A 19,780-nucleotide genomic window follows, 5' to 3' on the forward strand; every position below is an offset into this window, starting at 1 on the left:
CCTCCACCATGACCCTGAGCTCCTCCTCAGAGAACCTGGGGTGTCTTTGCCGTGCCATGGGGTACTGTGGGTGATGTGTGGGGTGGTGTGTCTTGTGATATGTGGGGTGATATTTAGTGGTGTGTTGTGTGAGGTGCGTGGATGTTATGTGGGTGATGGTATTGTGTGCCTGTGGATGCTTGGTTGTAGATTGTAGTGTCTCTCTCTGGCCTTCTGTCGCAATTGTGGTCGTAGGGGTTTGTGGGTGATGTGGGGGGGTGTTTTCTATTGTATTGGGTGTGTGGGAGTGGTGTGTGTATGTGTATCAGGTGTGAGTATTTGGAATTGTCGAATGTGGTAGTGTTTTGTATATGTGTGTGTATTTTGAGCGAGACGGTGTGTACCGCCAATGGAATACCGCAGTTGAAAGACCGCCGCGTGGATTCGTGGGTCGTGATAGTGTGGGCGTATTTCTGTTGGCGTGACAGTAGAGGTTTTGTTATCGCCAGTTTATCACTGACCTTTGGTGTGGCGGACTTGTGTGGGTGTCTAAATTTTGGCAGATTCCGAGCTGTGGGTCATAATGACTGTGGCAGAATTCCGCTGCACAGCGGTATGTTGGCGGTCTTCTGCACAGCGGTAAGCGGCTTTTACCGCCAGTGCTGTAATGAGGGCCATACTGCCAGCCTTGTGATAGTGTTGTAATGCGGTGGTCGGGATGGCACTGGCTTGGAGCCTTTCTTCGGACTGCCACAAAAGGCAGTCCAGCTGGCAGACCACCAAACTCATAATCAGGCCACATCTCCTCATAGAAAATCAATGGCAATATAGTACTAATTTTCAACAAATGTTTAATAAATGTAAAAGAAAATGTAGAAAACTCTTTCAAATGTTAAATATGTCAAACAAATGTTGTACAAAATGTTGAAATAATTGTAAAGTATAACTTAAATAGTAGTATAAATATATACAATTATTTTATACATACTAATGAACAATACGTTGAAATAATATTAAAAAAGTATTTAAGAAAAGAAAAGATGTTTAAAAATTGTAATCAACACAAAATAACATTTGAAAATGTACATTACATAAGTATGTCTGAAACCTGATTTAGGGCCTCATTATGAGACTGGTGGGCTGACCACAGGCCCGCCAGGACATGGGGAGGAGAGCGCTGTGGAGCTGGCAGTCTCCCTCCCCTGAGCCAATTACGATGTATCAACCAGGCTGACTGGAGGAAACCTCCGTACAAAGAGGTTTTCACCAGTCAGCCCAGTGGAAACAGTGTGGCTGCTTTGGCTTCGACTCCTCATGGAGTCGAGGCCAATTCAGTCGCACAGAGGGGGGGCCCAGCACCCTCAGAATGAGCACTGTCTGGCATAACAGACATTGTACATTCCGAGGGTGCTGGGCAGGAGAGGCCCTGCATTGCCCACAAGATGGTCGTAGGCAGTGCAGGCCCCCCCGTGGCCCAAAACACTGCCATTCTAGGGACCCGCCATGAAAAGGCTTGCAGAAAGGGGACTCATGATTAGCATGGTGGTGCTGAACTCAACACTACTGTGGCTGATCACGACTCCAACTGCCACCACCCTGCAGGGATCCATGATCCTGGAGGTGGCGGTGGCCCCCTGGCATTCTGCCCGGGTCGTAATCTGGTGGTTGGACCCTAAGAGGGCAGAAGGAGTGCAGCACACCGACTGTCCAAAGAAACAAAAATATTTAATTTACTTCACTTTATAAATGCTTGTATTTTTACTTACAAAGCATATTTGTCAAAATGTAAAACTGTACAATAAGTTAAAATTGTCTAAAAACACATTTTTTAAAATATATGGGACATCTTTATCGTTTACTAAGTACAGGGAAAATTCTCCACACTAAAAGAGTAACATCTACTATTACCAATCCAATGTGAGCCAACTTGAGGAGGGTGTTGAACACTAAAGGGGTGACACTTACTATTCTGACTCGAATCGAAAACCAATTTTAGGTAGGTGATGGACAATAAAAAGGTGATATTTACTATTCTGACTCAAATCTATACCAACTTGGGAAAGGTATTGGACACTAAAAGAGTGGCATTTACTATTCCTACTTCAAGCTAAACCAACTTGGGGAAGATGTTGGGCCCTAGAGGGGTGACAGTTACTATTCATCCTCTAACCTAAACAAACTTAGGGAAGGTTTTGGACACTAAAGGGGTGAAATTTACTATTCCCACTCCAATCTAAACCAACTTGAGGAAGGTGTTGGTCCCTAGAGGGGTGACAGTTACAATTCATACTCCAACCAAAACAAACTTGGGAAGGTGTTGGACACTAAAGGGATGAAATTCACTATTCCCACTCTAACCTTAACCAACTTTGGGAAGGTGTTGGACACTAACGGGATGGCATTTACTAGTCACACTCCAATCTAAGGAACCCATTATGAGTTTGATAGTCGGACCTCCAGACTGCCATAAAGGCGGCCGCCACAAGACCGCCATATTGGCAGTCACATAGACTGCCATTTTACAAGATACATAGCCAGGAACGCCAAAACCCAGCCAAAAAAAACAATCCCGCTGGGGCTCCGGAGGGGGGAAAACAGACAGTCTGACCACCACCAGCTCCAGCCCATCAACCAACCACCGACCTGATTACAAGTCAAAAATCACAATGGCGGTCCTGCCATGGTGGTCTTCCAATGGCGGTCCAAACCGCAGAGTTTGGCGATCACCACAGTAATACACTACACCACATTGGATGCATTTGAAAACAACACAGCTGACACACATGCACACACCTGCAAACCACACTATAAAACACACCCCTTGACAAACCACAATCCTTTGCATTTCCCACAGCAAGCCCCAACAAGTCAGCACAAAAAAAAGATATTCTGAACCATAGATTAGGCATCCCTCCAACTATTACAACCACATATCCCACATCCTCAACACAGACTCATCACATCCAGTTGCACCTCCCCACTCTAATTACTCCTGTCACCCATTTAGCACCCATTGTTTTTTTTCACCACCATGACACTCCAGAAAAATACCTTTTTCACAGATGACGAGTTAAGAGTCATGGTGGATGAAATCATTAGAGTAGAACCTAAGACAATGGAAACATGGTAAAGGATTGTTGACAGAGTGAATTCTGTAGGCAGCTCCCCCCGCACAAGGGACAACATCAGGAAGAGGTAGAATGACCTCAAGGGGAAGGTCCGTTCTATGGCGTCCAGTTACCAGCTTGTGGTCCTGAAGGCTGGCAGTGGTCCCCCACCCCCTCCTCTACAGCTCACATCATGGGAGGAGAAGATCTTGACCATCCTGCATCCTGAGGGCTTGACAGGGATACCTTGGGGAGTCAAGTCAGGTAAGTCACAACACTAAAAATGGTACACAAATGTATTGTCATGCATGCTCACTGATCATCTTTGCCCACCTTCACTGTCAACCTACTCATCAGCCCAGTCACCACCTCTCAAAAGACCATAGTTTGTCATCTCACATGGGAACTAGACTCACCTGGGGGAACCATATCTCTGTATAATGTGTGTAGCACAGGGAAATGACAGCACCACAATTTCCAGAAGACACTGTTCTACCATGACCAAAACCAGAACTTTGTACCATAATCAAAATTACCTTGTCCTGCAGTTCCCTTGTGAACGGTACTTACCTGAAAGGGGGACAACTGTACAGTGTGTGGGAGTGGGTCAGGCACTGACAGGAATCCAAGGTCGGGTGGCATTACTAGTGTCACCCCCCACCACCAACACAGTGTACCCTGATACAAAATACCCTTCTTCCTCTACTCAGCCATCAAACTGTACTCACCTGACAGGAGGACAACTCTACAGTGTATGGGAGTAGGTCAGGCACTGACAGGAATGCCAAGGCAATACAAGTGTCACCCCGAGCCAACACAATGTACCCTGATACAAAACAACCTTCTTCCTCTACTGAGTCATTGAACTGTACTCACCTTACAGGAGGACAGCTTTACAGTCTGTGGGAGTAGGTCAGGCACTGACAGGAAGGCCAAGGCCAGGGGGCGATACTAGTGTCACCCCCCAGCCAACACAATGTACCCAGATACAAACATCCCTTCTCCCTCTACTCATCCTTTGAACTGTATTCACCTGAGAGGAGGACAACTCTACAGCGTGTGTGATACAGGGAGAGAAATGACTAGAACTCATAGGAGGATCCCTTGCTTTCAGTCCACTGTATACCTCCTAAATACCCTTTCCTGGGAATACACACATGAGGTGCACACATCTGGGTGCGTCACAGTGAATGACTGCATGAGGTACAAGGAGTCACATGACTGCTAAGGCAAGGAGGCTCTGGGGGTTATTCTAACTTTGGAGGAAGTGGTAATCCGTCCCAAAAGTGACGGTAAAGTGACGGATATACCACCAGCCGTATTACAAGTCCATTATATCCTATGGAACTCGTAATATGGCTGGTGGTAAATCCGTCACTTTTGGGACGGATTACCACCTCCTCCAAAGTTGGAATAACCCCCTCTGTCTACTCAATCCAATGACCCAGCCCACTCTGCATATGTGTAAGTAACCTTGCTGGTATACTTGCTATGGAAGTCTACTCACCTCAGAGGACAGATAATGTAAACTGTGAGTTGTGATGTGAGTAACGTCACTATAAATCCCAGGAGGGACAAGCCATGCAACCCCTAATACCAGGCCAGTGTCCATATGACATTGTGCCACTGTCTGTGAACCCACTAATGAACTTGACACACCTGACAGGGACAAGGATACAGGTCATGGTACACCCTTTGATGTGGCCACACACCGAGCTCCATCTTGAGATTCTCTGCCAAGATGAAAATAGTATAGACAGGAAGGACAGCTCAAATTGTCTGGATAGAACATCTAAGACAGATCTAAGGTTCCAAGATGTGTCACCTGTACGGCATTGGCACAAGTCACAGCCGCAATGCACTGACCACAGGATGACAACTATCACTTTTTATCCAAGGTTCTGCCAATGTCTGCATGACAGACAACTAGGTTTCAAGATGACTCAAACAACATCCTGTCCAGCCACTGTTCTGCCTGCACTGCTGGTAAGATATGAGTCCATTGCCATCCCTCCAACAGCTAATAATTCCAAACAGTCTGAGGTTAGGTTACTGAACTGGAATTGGTATGTGACTCCAATGTTAGGTTATTACAAATGAAAAGATGTTTAGCTATCGCCTAAAGGAAATCAGCAGATCCAATATGAACATGGCCCAGGACAATGTCACTATCAACTATGGGAGGTAAATGTCACAGTGCAACCTATAACATTGTCTCCCTCACATCAACAGGTTGAGCTGCCACTGCAACTACCAACACCACTGAGGAGACTGCCACTACCCCCATGGATGAAGCCCTCAGTGAGGACACCACTCCTGGACTGTTGGACATTGAGGAAAGTCCTGGCACATCCAGGCAGGCCGGTCAGATGACACTGGTCAGCCTCTGCCTGACCACATCCATTCCTCCCAGACTCATGGCCTCTACATAGCAGGCAGCAAATCGTCCCCAAACCTGTGACACCAGGACAGTCACCAACATCCTGTGCCCCCCAGTCCAGGTTCCTGAGTCACAGCCAGCAAACTCCAAAAATAAAGGACCTGGAACCAGCTGAAAGGGGCAGGCAGCACCAAGGGTGCAGACATGGGAGGGTAGGGTGCCTGGGAGAGATAGTGTGGCACAACAGCAAGAGGCCGCTGGTGATGCCCCTGGCCAGGATACCAACAGCCAGGTCTTGGGAGCCTACCAACATTCCCCAGGCATGAAGGGCCAGGTACTAACCGAACTCAGGGAAATCAAGGAGCTACAGAGGGATTTCCATTGGGAAATGCATGAACAGTGGGAGGCCCACAATACCAACATGGACACCCTAACAGAGGTGCAGAGGGACATCAACACTACCCTGAGCAGGGATCAACAACAACATCCCACCCTTTCCTTTGGTGCATCTACACTAGGTCCTTCATTGGTGCTAGCCACTGGAAGGGAGGCCCTGCCAGGGTAAACATCTGCCTCAGACACCCCTGCCTCTGTAGTTACTGAACCCCCCATAAGCAGGGGCATCCAGCCAAGCTTCCAGGAGGCGCAGATGGCAAGACACCAACCACTGCCAGCAAATTACCACTTCCTGATGTCACTCCTTTGTGTGCCACTGATTCACTCTGTTGACTGTTTCTTAACCACTTTACATTAGCCATGCTGGTAGGATACTGGACTTTGGACTTTAAATGTTGTGGTCTCTACTCTGCTGTTTGCATCCACCATGACTGACTCTTTCACCTTACTTATTTTTTTATTGCAGTATCACTATTGATTTCTGTAGTAATGTAAATAAACACACCCATCACTAAAACACTGCCTACTACCTCTATTTTTTAACTGTACAAAAATGTAGAATGCTAATCACATGTGAAGCCCATGAGTAAGACCTAAGAAGGTAATAGATGGAGGGAGGTGTCTCAGGTAGTGTCATGCTGAGGATGACCAGCAACACAATGTCACAAGTGTATGGTAACTAACACCAAGTGGTTTATTGTACTGTATTGCACATAGGCCATAAAATCAAATTTAGACAGTCATAGCCAAGAATGTCTTAGCCATTTTGAGTCAGGCCTGATATCCCAAATGTACTGTCCCTCAGACCACACAAGAAAGGGCTTCATCAGACCTTGTCCCATAGATGAGGCTAACAGAGTGTGGGATTTAGTCACCAGTTTGACCCTTATCACATACCAAAACCAGGTCTGCCAATTTAACATACGCCATTGAACAGGCAGAGGGGAGTACAACATACCCTAAGCCCAGGTTCTTCCATTACAGTGAGCAAGCATCTTTTGGTATGTCACAAACATGTATCAGTGGTGTGGCACAGGCAAACTGTCCTGCAATGCGGAAACACATTAGCAGCCACAAACAGATCATACGGGGTCAATGTCAACACTATGTGAAGGTAGAAGGCATGCATTGCACAGAATGAAATGTTATAAGGCCACATGATCATACACATGACACCATTCAACCAACACATCATAGCAAACAATTCTATTGTATATCTCATATTCCTGCCCACCCACTGTCCAGGCAGCTTGGGCATAGGCCTCATACACCCAAAATCTGTGACCAACATTACCTGGATCAATCCATGTCCACTTGACGTCAGACCAGCAACAGCTACCTGCCAATGACACAACTCTGAAATGCCTACATGAGGATGACATGGTGAAGGCAGCTGGAAGAAAGAATTATATACAAGGAGTTTAGGCAGGTAAAGGCATACATAAGACCCAAACCTCATTTAAAACTTGCAATGTGCAATGTGACTGACCCAAACAAAGAGGACAGTCACATTTTCAAGTCTGACTTGACCAGCAAACCTCGGCTGTATGATGCACAGCATGAGCTGTTGTGTCTCTTGAAAACAGAGATACCCTTCTCAACACATTCTGACCCCTACAGTTCCCCATCCAGTCACAGTAATCATATGACATCATATACTTACACTCAAGTGAAGTAGTGATTCATGCGCTCTGCCCGCAGTTCTCCACCTTCATCCTCATCACTGTCACCCTCACTTGGCATTTCAGGAGGCTCTCCCAGTGGCATTACTAGCTCCCTCTCATCTGGAATGTATGGGATATTTCTCCTCAGGGCAATGTTGTGGAGCATGCAGCAGGCCACAATGATCTTACACACTTTTCCGGGTGAGTAGATGGGGGCTCTACCTGTCTTGTCAATGTTATGAAATTTGGCTTTCAGGAGCCCAAAAGTCTATTCCATGACATGCCTTGTCATTCCATGAGCCTTTCTGAAGTAGACATCCCCTAGCATAGTTGGGTTCCTCACCTGTGTCAACAACCATGGAGTATTTAAGTATGCAGAGTCTCCTGTAATGGAATGCAACATATGTGCAACCATGAGTCCCAAGCATGGTCTCACTAGCAGACATAGCATACTATCACACATGACATATCTGACTTACCAACCAGCCAGGCCCTCTCTGTGTACATTCGTGTCATCAGCTGTGGAAAAGAGCTGTTCCACATGATGAAGGCATCATTGACTGAACCCGGATAAAGAGCACAGACCTGGGAAATGTAGAGGTCCGCCAAACAAACAACTGGGACATTGATGGAATGGAAGTTCTTCCTATTCTGATAGACTTGTTCATTGCCATGCGGTGGAACCAAAACTACATGTGTACCATCAATGTCTACCACCACATGTGGGATGTGTGGCAAACTATAAAAGTCAGCCTTCACATGTGCAAAATCGTCAAGATGAGGAAATCGAATGTAGCTGTCCAGGTGTATCAACATTGCTGAAAGTGCATCATTCAAGACCAGGCTGCACATGTGCTGGGGCATCCCTGCAGAAAGGGCCACTGTATTTTGTAAAGAGCCTGTGGCCAGGAAGTGCAACAATGTCATGACTTGAGTGATGGGTGGTATGCTATTTGAATGTCTGATGGCTGGCATCAGATCTGGCTCCAATTGACAACAAAGATCCACAATTGTCTGCCTAGCCAGGCGATAGATCTGGATTATATGTCCTTCCTCCATGGCCTGAAGATCTGCCAGTGGACGGTACATAAGAAGTTGTTGGATCCTTCCCCTGCCAGGGTAACTATGTAGGACAAAAGCAGAGTATAGCCATCATTCAATGTATCCCTTGAAATATACATAATATATGTAATTTATGAACAGTGAATTGGCATATGAGTAACAGACGGCATGATACACAGTACATATCACAACTTACACTTACACAAAAAAGTGACACTTTTCCCCCTTGCTTTTCCACATATGTGTACACATAATTTATCTAGACACTAACAAAACGAGCATGTAACTTGTCACTCTGAATGTGATTCTATACCCCAAATCCTTAATTGCCCGTGGGAAGTGGATGGGGGATGTGCCCCTAATTATGTTGTCATATGTGCTTGACATTATACCAATATGATTACAAAAATCGAATGACCTACATAACAGGACAAGGTCAGCACTCATGAATTACCTGAACAACATATTCAAAATTGTGACACATCAAAAATAGCAATTCATAGCATTGTATGCCTCTAAAGGGTGCCTGACCTACTCCACTGGATATTAGGAACCGCCTGCAGCTATCAACGGAAATTGTCATGGTGGTAGGCAGAAGCTACTGTAGGTCAACATTGCTGCCTGTGGCAGTCTTGGGCAAATGGCTGTGTCCTCTGGCCGTGATTGTTGCATACGAAGCAGACATGACCACCATCTTCTGCTGAATCCCAGTCTTGACTCCTGGCACTGCTGCCAGCAAGACCTCCACTACCTGTGCTGCTGTGTACATCCTCTGGGTGCAATCATGCCACGCCCAACAGGTGATAGGGTCCCTGCCTTCTCACTGGAGGAGTTGGAGAAGCTAATGAAGTAGGTCCTACCCCTGTATGGATGGCTCTATGGTCCACCAGAGGAGCAGGTAAGTGCCCCAAGTGCACACTTTTCTTAGTTTTTTGGCATATTTTACCTTTAGATACCCTAGAGTTTTGCCCAGTTTGTCTCATTGTGGAGTCAAAGCCCTGTAAGAGCTGTTAGTGTGCGTCAATGGGTCAGTCAGTGGACATGTTTCTGTGTCAAGTGACAGGTATTGAGTCCTGAGACAATGTGGTGTGTATTGACTGTTCCCTGACCCAACTTGTGTTGGATGCACAACTAGGTGATGTGTCATAACAATCATCCAGAGGCAACTCTTGCCAGAAGATGTTATCAATGGGTGGTCACATTTGATTGCATGACAGAAGGAGTGGTGAATGCCTGTTGTATGTGTCCGGTGTTTGTTAGTTGAGCTCTATTTGTATTGCCACAGTAATCTCACTCCACATCTCGCCTTGTTGGGCTGTTGTTCGGAAGCCACGTAGTGACTCACTCTGCCCCTCAGCTGTGCACATATATACCACATGGCAACTGGCCGAGGCTACATGATGTAGTGTTATGTATGTTAGTGTCAGATATGGTGTTTAATGTAGGTTCGTCTGCTCAGCCTGCAGACCCCAGGACCTGTCTTTTGTTTCTCACAATAGCAGTTGAAATCTGGGCTGGTATATATTACCTTTTGCTATGTAGGGGCGACACTGTGCCCACACTAGTATCCCTACAGAGCATGTTATGATGCCAAAAGATGTTTTAGTGACATGGAAATAATCAAATTAGGGGCAGGCTGGAGATCTGTGACTGATGTGCTCTTATCATCTTTGACAATGTGTGTTACATAACCTTGACAGCTCAATTGATCCCACAGCCCTGTTGTCTCTTTCATCCAGCTCAAATGTGTCCTGTGCAGGGTCTTTGCATTTTGGTCATTGCATTAGTGCAAACAGTGTGTCGTTCACTTATGAGCCATGATAGTTTACTCTGTGGTTTGGACATGGAGCAGGACATGGACAATGCATCCCCATGTTTTTCAGAAGGTTCTCTAGGTTTAGGGGACACGTGATGAAGTGTGTATTGTGAAGTGGATGAGACACACAGGCCCCCACCCCAGGAAGTGGCATGTGCCTGCATCTGTCTCTGCACATCTCCACACGTGGACAGGTTTGACTCTTGGACCCATATTTAAACTTTTTGACGCAAACCTGCGTTAGCACAGGTTTGCGTGAAAAAGAATAGCGCCGGCTAGCGCCATTCCGGGATGGCAACCGGGCACCATATTTAAGGAATGGCACGAGCTAGCACTAAGGCCCGATTAGGATCAAACTAGATGATGCTAACTGGGTAGGGGAGGCGTAGGGAAAACTGGAGGTTGTGCGAGAAAGAATGGCACAAGTCAGGTTAGAGTCAAAGAAAAGACTCTAACCTGACTAGCGTCATTATTTTGACGCACATCCCCCATGGACATGAATCCTGTCTTAGTAAAGACAGGAGTCATGCCCCCCCCCCAGCCCAAAGGCCAAAGTCCCCTGGGCATGGCCATTGGGCACAGTGCCATGTAGGGGAGCCCAAGTTAAGCCCCCCATGGCACTTAAAAAAAAAAAAAAATACTTACCAGTAGTTACCTGGGATGGGTCCCCCCGTCCTTATTTGTCCTCCATGTATGGTTGCAAGTGGGTGGGGGTGTCCCTGGGGGCAGGAAAGGGCACCTGTGGGCTGTTTCCATGGTCCCCTAACGCCTGCCCTGACCCAGGTGTTAAATAATGGTGCTAAGGAAGCTTAGCTCCCTCCTCCTCCCGTGCTTGATTTTTGCACGGGAGGATAAATAAGAAGCAAGGGCCTTTGAGTCCTTTTTAGCCCGAGAATGCCTACCTTGCATCTCATTTACGTAAGGTAGTTTTCCGCAGGCAAAAAGTTACATTAACTCCAATATTTTGGCACTAGACATGTCTAGCGCCAAAATATAAATATGGAATTAAGGTTGCGCTGGATTTGCATTAAAAAAAGATGCAAATCCGGTGCAAACAGAGCATATAAATGCCCGTTTGTGTGCCCAACATGTCATACCCTTCATTGTGAGCCAAGTGTGAACGGGCAGTTTGTAGGCTGGCTGTGGTCTGTAGGGACTGTATCCACCCGGTGAAATTCAGAGGTAGCGGAGGTTTGTAGGCATTCTTGGCTGAGGGGTTTACCTGTCAGTTGCCACTTTGTGTAATGTGTTTCATATTGTTTCTGATCAATGTCAAGTTGCTAACTCATGTCCCACAAAAGTCACAGTTGGCCTACCTAGTCACTGCACAGCCAGAGCTGGGTGGTGTCTAGGGCAGACTATTGGAGATGGTATGTAGTCATGTCCCTGTGTCCAATGACTGCTATGTGCCACAGATGGGCAGGATGGTCGAGACAAGATGTTCTTAGCTTGGCACACTGACATGTATGTGGCTCAGCCAGTTTGTTCGGGACATGTGGGCCTCATTTCCTGTCTTGTCCTTTTCATCCATGCAGGTCAACCCACATCAGAAGAAGGGGATATGGAAAGCCTTCACCAAGAATGTGTGGATCTTGGGGGTCTACAGCCGTAAGAGGGCCCACTGTTTGAAGGGGTGGGAGGAGCAGAGACGCTGGGCTCAGAAGAAGGCAGAGGCCCAGCTGGGGCTGTCCTCCCAATGTGGGCGAGGTGCCTGTCAGACAATAACCTCCCTAAGAGCCCGCATTTTGGCGGTGGCCAACCCGAAGTTGGATGGGCATTTGTGGGCAGCACAGCAGCCACTGTGGAATGAGTACAAGGCAAATTCCTCCATCACCCTTTGCCAGGTGATTGAGTGAGGGACTGACTTATCCCCCTGACAATGAGGGATGTTTCATGTGTCACAAATAGTTTGCGAGCTAATTTGTGTAGACAGGCCATGTGTTATCAACTGGTGTGCTCTGTCTTTTGGACCTGGGACCTAAGAGAAAACTGTGGGGAATCCTCAGTCCATTTGCATTCCAAGAAGCACATATGGCTGTGTTTAATGTACAAATCTTATGTATTACCTCCTATGGTGGGTGTTAGTTTTCACCAACAGATCACTCCTCCCAAATGTTACAGTCCAACGACAAGTAGGATGTGGGTTACTGTACTCTGCCATGTGTCTGGAGATATGTGTAACTTGATATCTGCCACCCAGGAGCAAGCTTTATTATGTGTATGATGAGTGCTGGTGCCTCACTGCAGTCTGTGATGCGTAGATGTCCATCATATATGTGACATGGCTTACATGGCTAATTGTTGGCAGCTGTAGCAAACTACTTTCCCTTGGTAAGTGGGGAATGTGCATTGTCATTAGCGATGTGTCATGACTGTAGCCTTCATTCCTTCTGCCTACATGTTTGCATGCGCTCCATTCCTCTTAGGAGACATATCTATGTACTTGTTTTAGGCATGTACTAGCCATGTGGATGAGATGATGCCTGGAGTCTCTCACGTATATGTGCATGGAGTACTGTTGTTGTAATAGTACATCTACAATGGCTGTCCATTTCTTGTGGTGGCAGAGACAGGAGTGTGACACCATCATATGTCATCTGACAGATACATTCATGCCTCATAGTATGTCATAAGTCAAGTAGAACTGCAGTAAGTACGAGGGCGCTGGCAGGTAGGGGCAGTGTGTGGATCCACTTCATGTTCATATGTACCCTTGATGTTGAATCGTGTTTGGAGGTACACTGCACCTGTGTAATTATTCAGCATTGTGCCCTTACCTTTGGGATGCATCATGGATTGACTTCCAGTGATGTTTGTATCATGTGTTTAGGGTCAGGGATTCATCTGCAGACAGGTGCCATGCTTGCCAGGTCTGAGCTGTGGGTAGTGATGTTGCTTCTCATTGGACACAAAGTTGGGATCCTTCTGTTAGTGATTGCAAGGTCTGTGTCTCTCCTTTGTGCACAGTACAGTTGTCTACTACTAACACATGCAGATTATGTCATTCTGACATTGGTGGTGCCTTACAGATTCATTGTTGTGTGCATTCTGGAGACATCTCTCCATGAGATTTAGGACCTGACGTCATTGTTGTTCCTCGCAAAGCCACATGTGGGGCATGCCTAAGTGACCTTACTACTACCTCCTTGGCTCATTTTAGGCAGGTGTCACTTGTGGAGCTGTACATTGTTGTGATGTGTCCTTAGCAGCATGGATATTTCCATGTCAGCTACTCCCAATATAGCACATTTGTACCAGTGTTGTCTGCATTTCCTTAGCAACATCTTTTATTGTCGGTACATTATATCAGTGCAAATTAGATGTGTGCATAGGCTTGTGTCTGTGTAATTGGTAGGGCACCTTACAATGGTATCCAATTGTTGGCTTCTGGTTCACTATGGTCTGCTGCATGTGGCACATGTTTGAGGGAGGAGTAGACACCTAGTTGTGGTGTGGTTAGTGTGGTTGCTAGACTTAATCCATGCTATTGTAGTTGTACGAGAGCCTGAATTTCTCATGTGTTACTTTTGTAATTCCATATGGCATGCATGGTTTTGTATTGGCACATGATCATGCCACTAAGCTGGGACTTTTTTGCAGGGGGCTAGTTGACACAATGGTATGGTTTGTCTATCAGAGTTGTGATTAAAGTGTCCATGTAATTACCATATTCCTCTTTTTTTTTACAGCATCAGCACAGGCAGGTGAAGGAGTCGGGCTGACCTGAGTGGGGAAACATCTGGCCACGGGACCTCGGTCAAGATACCACTGACACAGAGGGACCCAGTGAACTGGAGGGCTAGGGGAGTGCCACAGGGGAAACCGGATCTGCATCAAAATCCTTGGACTCCTCCTCCAGTGGTCACTCCCTAGTGTCGGCAGACCTATCAGGTACTCCCCTCAGCACTATCCTTGTCCGCCACCCCCTGTTCTATCACCACTCTACCTGTTTCTCCGCACCCAGTTGGCCATGCCCATTCACCCAAGAGGGTGGACGTCTCCTTTGCTACAGGCACCTCTGCCCCATCCCCTGTTAACCCTGCTGCCTTCAGTGAGGAAGCAATTAACCTCCTCTGTGGGTCAGTCTGTCATTGTGAATGACATCCAGGGACTGGCAGCCCAAGTCCAGAGGACCAACGTGTTACTGTAGGGCTTTCACAGTGCAATGGCTGGCCTACAGAGGTCCTTTCACACTCTGACCTCCACACTGACAGAAGCCGGTCACCCCTTGTCTGCCGTTCCCCCTCCTCCTTCCTCTTACCGGTCCAAACCCCCTTCCCCAACCTAGCCAAAGCACACAGACAGACTCTCATGCATCCACCTCCACAGACAAAGGTAGCGCACACAAACACAAGCACCTAAAGACACATTGGCACTCATGAAAACAACATCCACTTGCAGACATAGCAACAGTCACAACTTGCCCTGACACCCCCGCACATCTGGCATACCTATAGTCACCACATGAACAGTCACTGATACAGCCACCATACCCATCCAACCTGCAGACACCACCCCAGCATACCCTCAGACATCCACCTTAGTCACCACAACTACAGACACACCTAGATGCACCACATCCACCATACTTGCAGTCACCACCCGAAAAGACACCCACACACCACAACATCCCCAGCAGTTCCATCCCCTCAGCTCAAGACACATAAGCACCCTCACTCACCCATCCAACAAATACCCACCACACACAAGCATACCTACCACAAGCACACACCCAAGACATCCACTGCTACACATCTGACGACCAATCCCTCAACTTCCAAATCCCAACCCTCTTCTGATTCCTATCCCCATGTGTCAAAGAAACTTTTCCTGTGTGAACTTGACCTTACCTGTGTTCCACCCCCTGTACTACACCCAGAAGGACCACAACCAACCCTCTCCAAGGCCATCCCTTCTACCTCCAAGGCTCCCCTGCCCCACTCAAGCACCCATGCCCCTCCCCCACCAAGAAGAAGCCCACATCTCCCAAGAAGGATCCCCCTCCCAAGCCCAAAACTCCCTGTACTCCCCCTCTCCTGTTTCCCCTCTCTTCCCCTGGATAGTCCCTGAGGTGCCTACCTGCCCCCTTGATACCCGTTCCTGTGGAGGATACATAGCAGTCAGGAGTCAAGTAAGGGCCAAACAATGTGCCATTTGGGCACCCGGAATGGACTGGCCTATGGCCTTGGACTTACGAAATGTTCATTTAATAAACCCAAACAGTTGTTGGTTTGTTGGGTACACCTTTGTCCTGCTATTCCTTTCCTAGCTCTTTGTTGTTCCTGAGTGACTTTGATTGTGTGCCTGTAGTTGTGTGTGTTTGTGCCTGCTTGCTGCTCTATGTGGTGCTGTTTGCAGTATGTGAGTTTGTGTGCAGTGCTGTTGTCCCCCAAGAGTAGGAATTCTGTTGTGTGATGGGTATGTGTATAGAAGCAATGTTGGTGTCATGGCATTCTAAAGTGTTTGTCATGGTATTTATTTTTGTGTTGTGACATGTGGACATGTATGGTGTTGGACTTGTCCCCCTGAAATGGCTATTGTATACATGTGATGTATCATCTTGAGTTCTGTCACTGCAGACATGGAATGTGTTCAGTTGTGCTAGGTTGCTTTGCAGTTGAAAGTGCATGTGCCCATTTAGGGGTATGTCCCTTGCTGCTGGTTCATGTAGGGGTCTGTCCCATGAGTGGGAGTTGTGTGTGCTTTGTTGACTTGCCCATCTTCATTGTGTAGCTAGGCATGACAATTGCTTTTGGTATTGCTTGTTCCTGAAATCCATTTATGGCCATTTCCTGTGTGCATGTGTTTTGAGGGCCCTGTTCAAGGTGATGTGTGTCCCAGTAAACCCACTTTTCATGTATGGTCCTGATACTCCCATCCCAGCTGGGCAGGTTTTGTTGTTATGGTGCGCGTTGTCTATTTTGTCGATTTTCTCTCCGTGTATTGTGAATGCCATTGTGGTGTGATGTGTTATGCGTGTGTCCATTGCAGGGTTGTTTGATGGTGGTGATGTATGTGGTCCATGGCACGTCAATGGATATGTGTGTTGTATGTGTAGACAGTCCCTGGCCAGTGTTGAGTGTGAGTGTTATTTGTATATGGGTAGTAATTGTGTGCCTGTGGGTAATTGAGTAGTGTTGCCCTGCAGTGTGTGTTGTATGGCAAAAAGTGTTGTTGGCGAAAGTGTGTATTTTGTGTGTGTAAGTGTCTGTGTTGATCTATTTCAGAGCGTGTGTGTTGTATGAATTGTGCAGCTGCTGCTCCCCCTATTATGTGTCTGCCAACGAAGCGTGCTGTTTTGAAAGACTTAATGTTACAGGTAGGTGTGTGTACTTACGATTGCTGTTGTCCGCGGCAGCGTTGATTTTGGCGAGCAGGAGCAGCGGCATGACTCTTCTGATGGGCTCCATGGCAGCTCCGGATGTGCGTTGCTGTCTGCAGGTGAGTGTCTCCCTTTATTGTGTCCATTTCTGCCAGCTTCTACATGGAGGTTGGACCACCAAGGTCACACTAGCGGTGTGCAACCTCGTAGTGGGGCCGGCGGAAGCATGGGCTCCGCCGGCCTGTTTGTGCTTCCGTCTGACCATGGCGGTCTGTGCTGCCTGGCAGTGGTGGCGGACTGTTGGTGGCCTTCTGTTTCTACGACCGTCAAACTCATAATACAGTGGTCTGCTCCACCAGGCCAGACCACCACTGCCAACATGGCGGGCCTCGGACCGCCAAACTCATAATCAGCCCCTAAATCAACGCAGGGAAGGTTTTGGACAATGAAGGAGTGACATTTACTATTTCTCCTCTAAACTAAAGCAACCCAGGGAACGTGTTGGACACTAAAGGGGTGACATTTACTATTCCTACTCCAATCTAAACCAACTCAGGGAAGGTGTTATAGACTTAAGGGGTAATATTTACTATTCCCACTCCAGCCTAAACCAACTCTAGGAAGGTGTTGGACACTAAAGGGATGGCATTTACTATTCCCACTTTAACCTAAAACAACTTGGAGAAGGTGTTGGACGCTATTCCCACTTCAATCTAAACCAAATTGGTGAGATGTTGAACACTAAAGATATAGGGCCTGATTCTAACTTTGGAGGACGGTGTTAAACCGTCCCAAAAGTGGCGGATATACCACCTACCGTATTACGAGTTCCATAGGATATAATGGACTCGTAATACGGTAGGTGGTATATCCGCCACTTTTGGGACGGTTTAACACCGTCCTCCAAAGTTAGAATCAGGCCCATAGTATTTACTATTCCCTCTCCAATCTAAACTAACTTGAGGAAGAAGGTGGGCACTAAAGGGGTGGCACATACTATTCTAACTCGAAATTAAACCAACTTGAGGAAAGTGTTGGACAATAAAGGGGTGAAATCTTTTCTATTCCCACTCCAAACTAAACACACTTGGAGAAGGTGCTGGATGCTAAAATCTTCTCATTTTATACATCTACTTCAGAATAAAACTTTTTACCTACAATATTATAAAATTAAAATGTAAAATACACAATTACATTTTAGTAAATTATAAAATTTTAAAAATGTTATATTAAAACACACTATTTTAAGCTATTAACCTTTATATAAAAATGCAACTTTAATATTTCTATTTTAATTAGTAATAACAATTTAAATTAAACAATATATATATTTTCTACCAATAATAAACTTTAAGCATTACAATTAGATTGGATTCAAATAACACAATTATCAATAAAGGTTTCTAGAATATTTCTTATATTTTTACATTCGAAAACGTTTTCAAATGTTTTGTAAATTTTCATACACATTTATTATTTTAGCATGTTTCATACAATTATGAAAATACAATAAAAATGTAATGTTTCTAATTTAAACATCAAAACAAATCCACATATACTGCTTCATATTTTTTTAAAAGATATAAAATATTTCTGTAAAGTTTTTTTATTCCCAAAAATACCATTCAAATATATCCTATTTAACATTAAATGTAAAAAAATAGACATTTAATATAGTAGCATAAAAGACATTTTAACATGTAAAACAATTAAATTTTTTCTGATATTTTCTCAAAGCACCATCCGTACAGTGGCAAGTTGTTAGATTAGTGAGCCTTCAGGTGGTCTTCCCCCAAACATTTTGCCTGCTTACCTCCAATTTTGCTGAATTCGTTTTTGTTGGCCTTAAGACTCTGTGCACTTTACCACTGCTAAATGTGCTTGTGCTCACTTTTCTTAACATGGTTTGATTGGCATATACCTAATTGGCATATTTATTTTACTTCTAAGTCCCGAGTAAAGTGCACTCCTTGTGCCCACAGCCTGTAAGTTAAGTGCTACCAGTGGGCCCGTAGCACTGATAGTGCCAGCTACTTAAGTAGCCCTTCAAACATGTTGTCAGGCCTGCCTTTGCAACCTGAATACAGTGTCACACTCCCATGCAGAATTGGAATTTAAAACCTCTAGCCCAGCCTTAAACTTCCCTTTTATTAATAATATGTCACCATTAAGGGAGGCACTAGGGAGCCCATGGGATAGAGTACTGTTTAATTAAAAGGTAGGACATGTACTTTTAAGTTTTACATGTCCTGGTCGTGAATATTCCCAAATTAGTGTTTCACTACTGTGAGGCATACCCCTCTCATAGTAATAGGCCATAATTCTGTCATGTTTAGTACCAATGGAATTACATGATAAATCCTCTTTAATGGTAGTCAGATTTACTGTTACAATTTTGAAAAATGCACTTTTAGAAATTTGGCATTTTTCTGGTCTTAGCCCTGTGTGCTTGCAGCCTGTCTCTGATCGCTTGTCTGGGGTGGGATGACAACTGGGCTTTGTGTCTTCCCGCTAGACAGCAAACACAAGGAGAGTCACCCTTAACTACTAAAAAGGGACAGGGTAGTTCAAACTATAACAACAAACAAAATTCCCTTTTGTGCTTATATATTGTGCCACATCCATTGCTTGTAACCATGGGACCTTGAACCACCAGACACTGTTTGGGTAAAGCTAAGCAGTCTTGGTTGAAAAAGGCAATAATCTATAAAAATCAACAAAATATATAACAATATTATGCAAATATTCTCTGTCTCACTATGTTCCTATATACTTGTTCATTTATTTTTATTCCAAAAATCATATATTTAAAAAACACATTAAAAATTACATATCCAGGTTAAACACTTTCCAATACATCAATGATTGTCCCATGTACATCAGTTAACATTCAATAACAATTTAAAAACTTCAATTTAAAATTTTGTTCACACAGTGTTTCGGTGGCTAATGTGTTGGTTTACACCACCTTCATCAGGCCATACCTATATAGCATATGATATTCTAGGAGACAGAGAAATAGTAATTACTCTCAATTGCCATGTATACAACCAC

The sequence above is a fragment of the Pleurodeles waltl genome, chromosome 2_2, assembly GCF_031143425.1.
Source record: "Pleurodeles waltl isolate 20211129_DDA chromosome 2_2, aPleWal1.hap1.20221129, whole genome shotgun sequence".
Classification (NCBI taxonomy): domain Eukaryota; kingdom Metazoa; phylum Chordata; class Amphibia; order Caudata; family Salamandridae; genus Pleurodeles; species Pleurodeles waltl.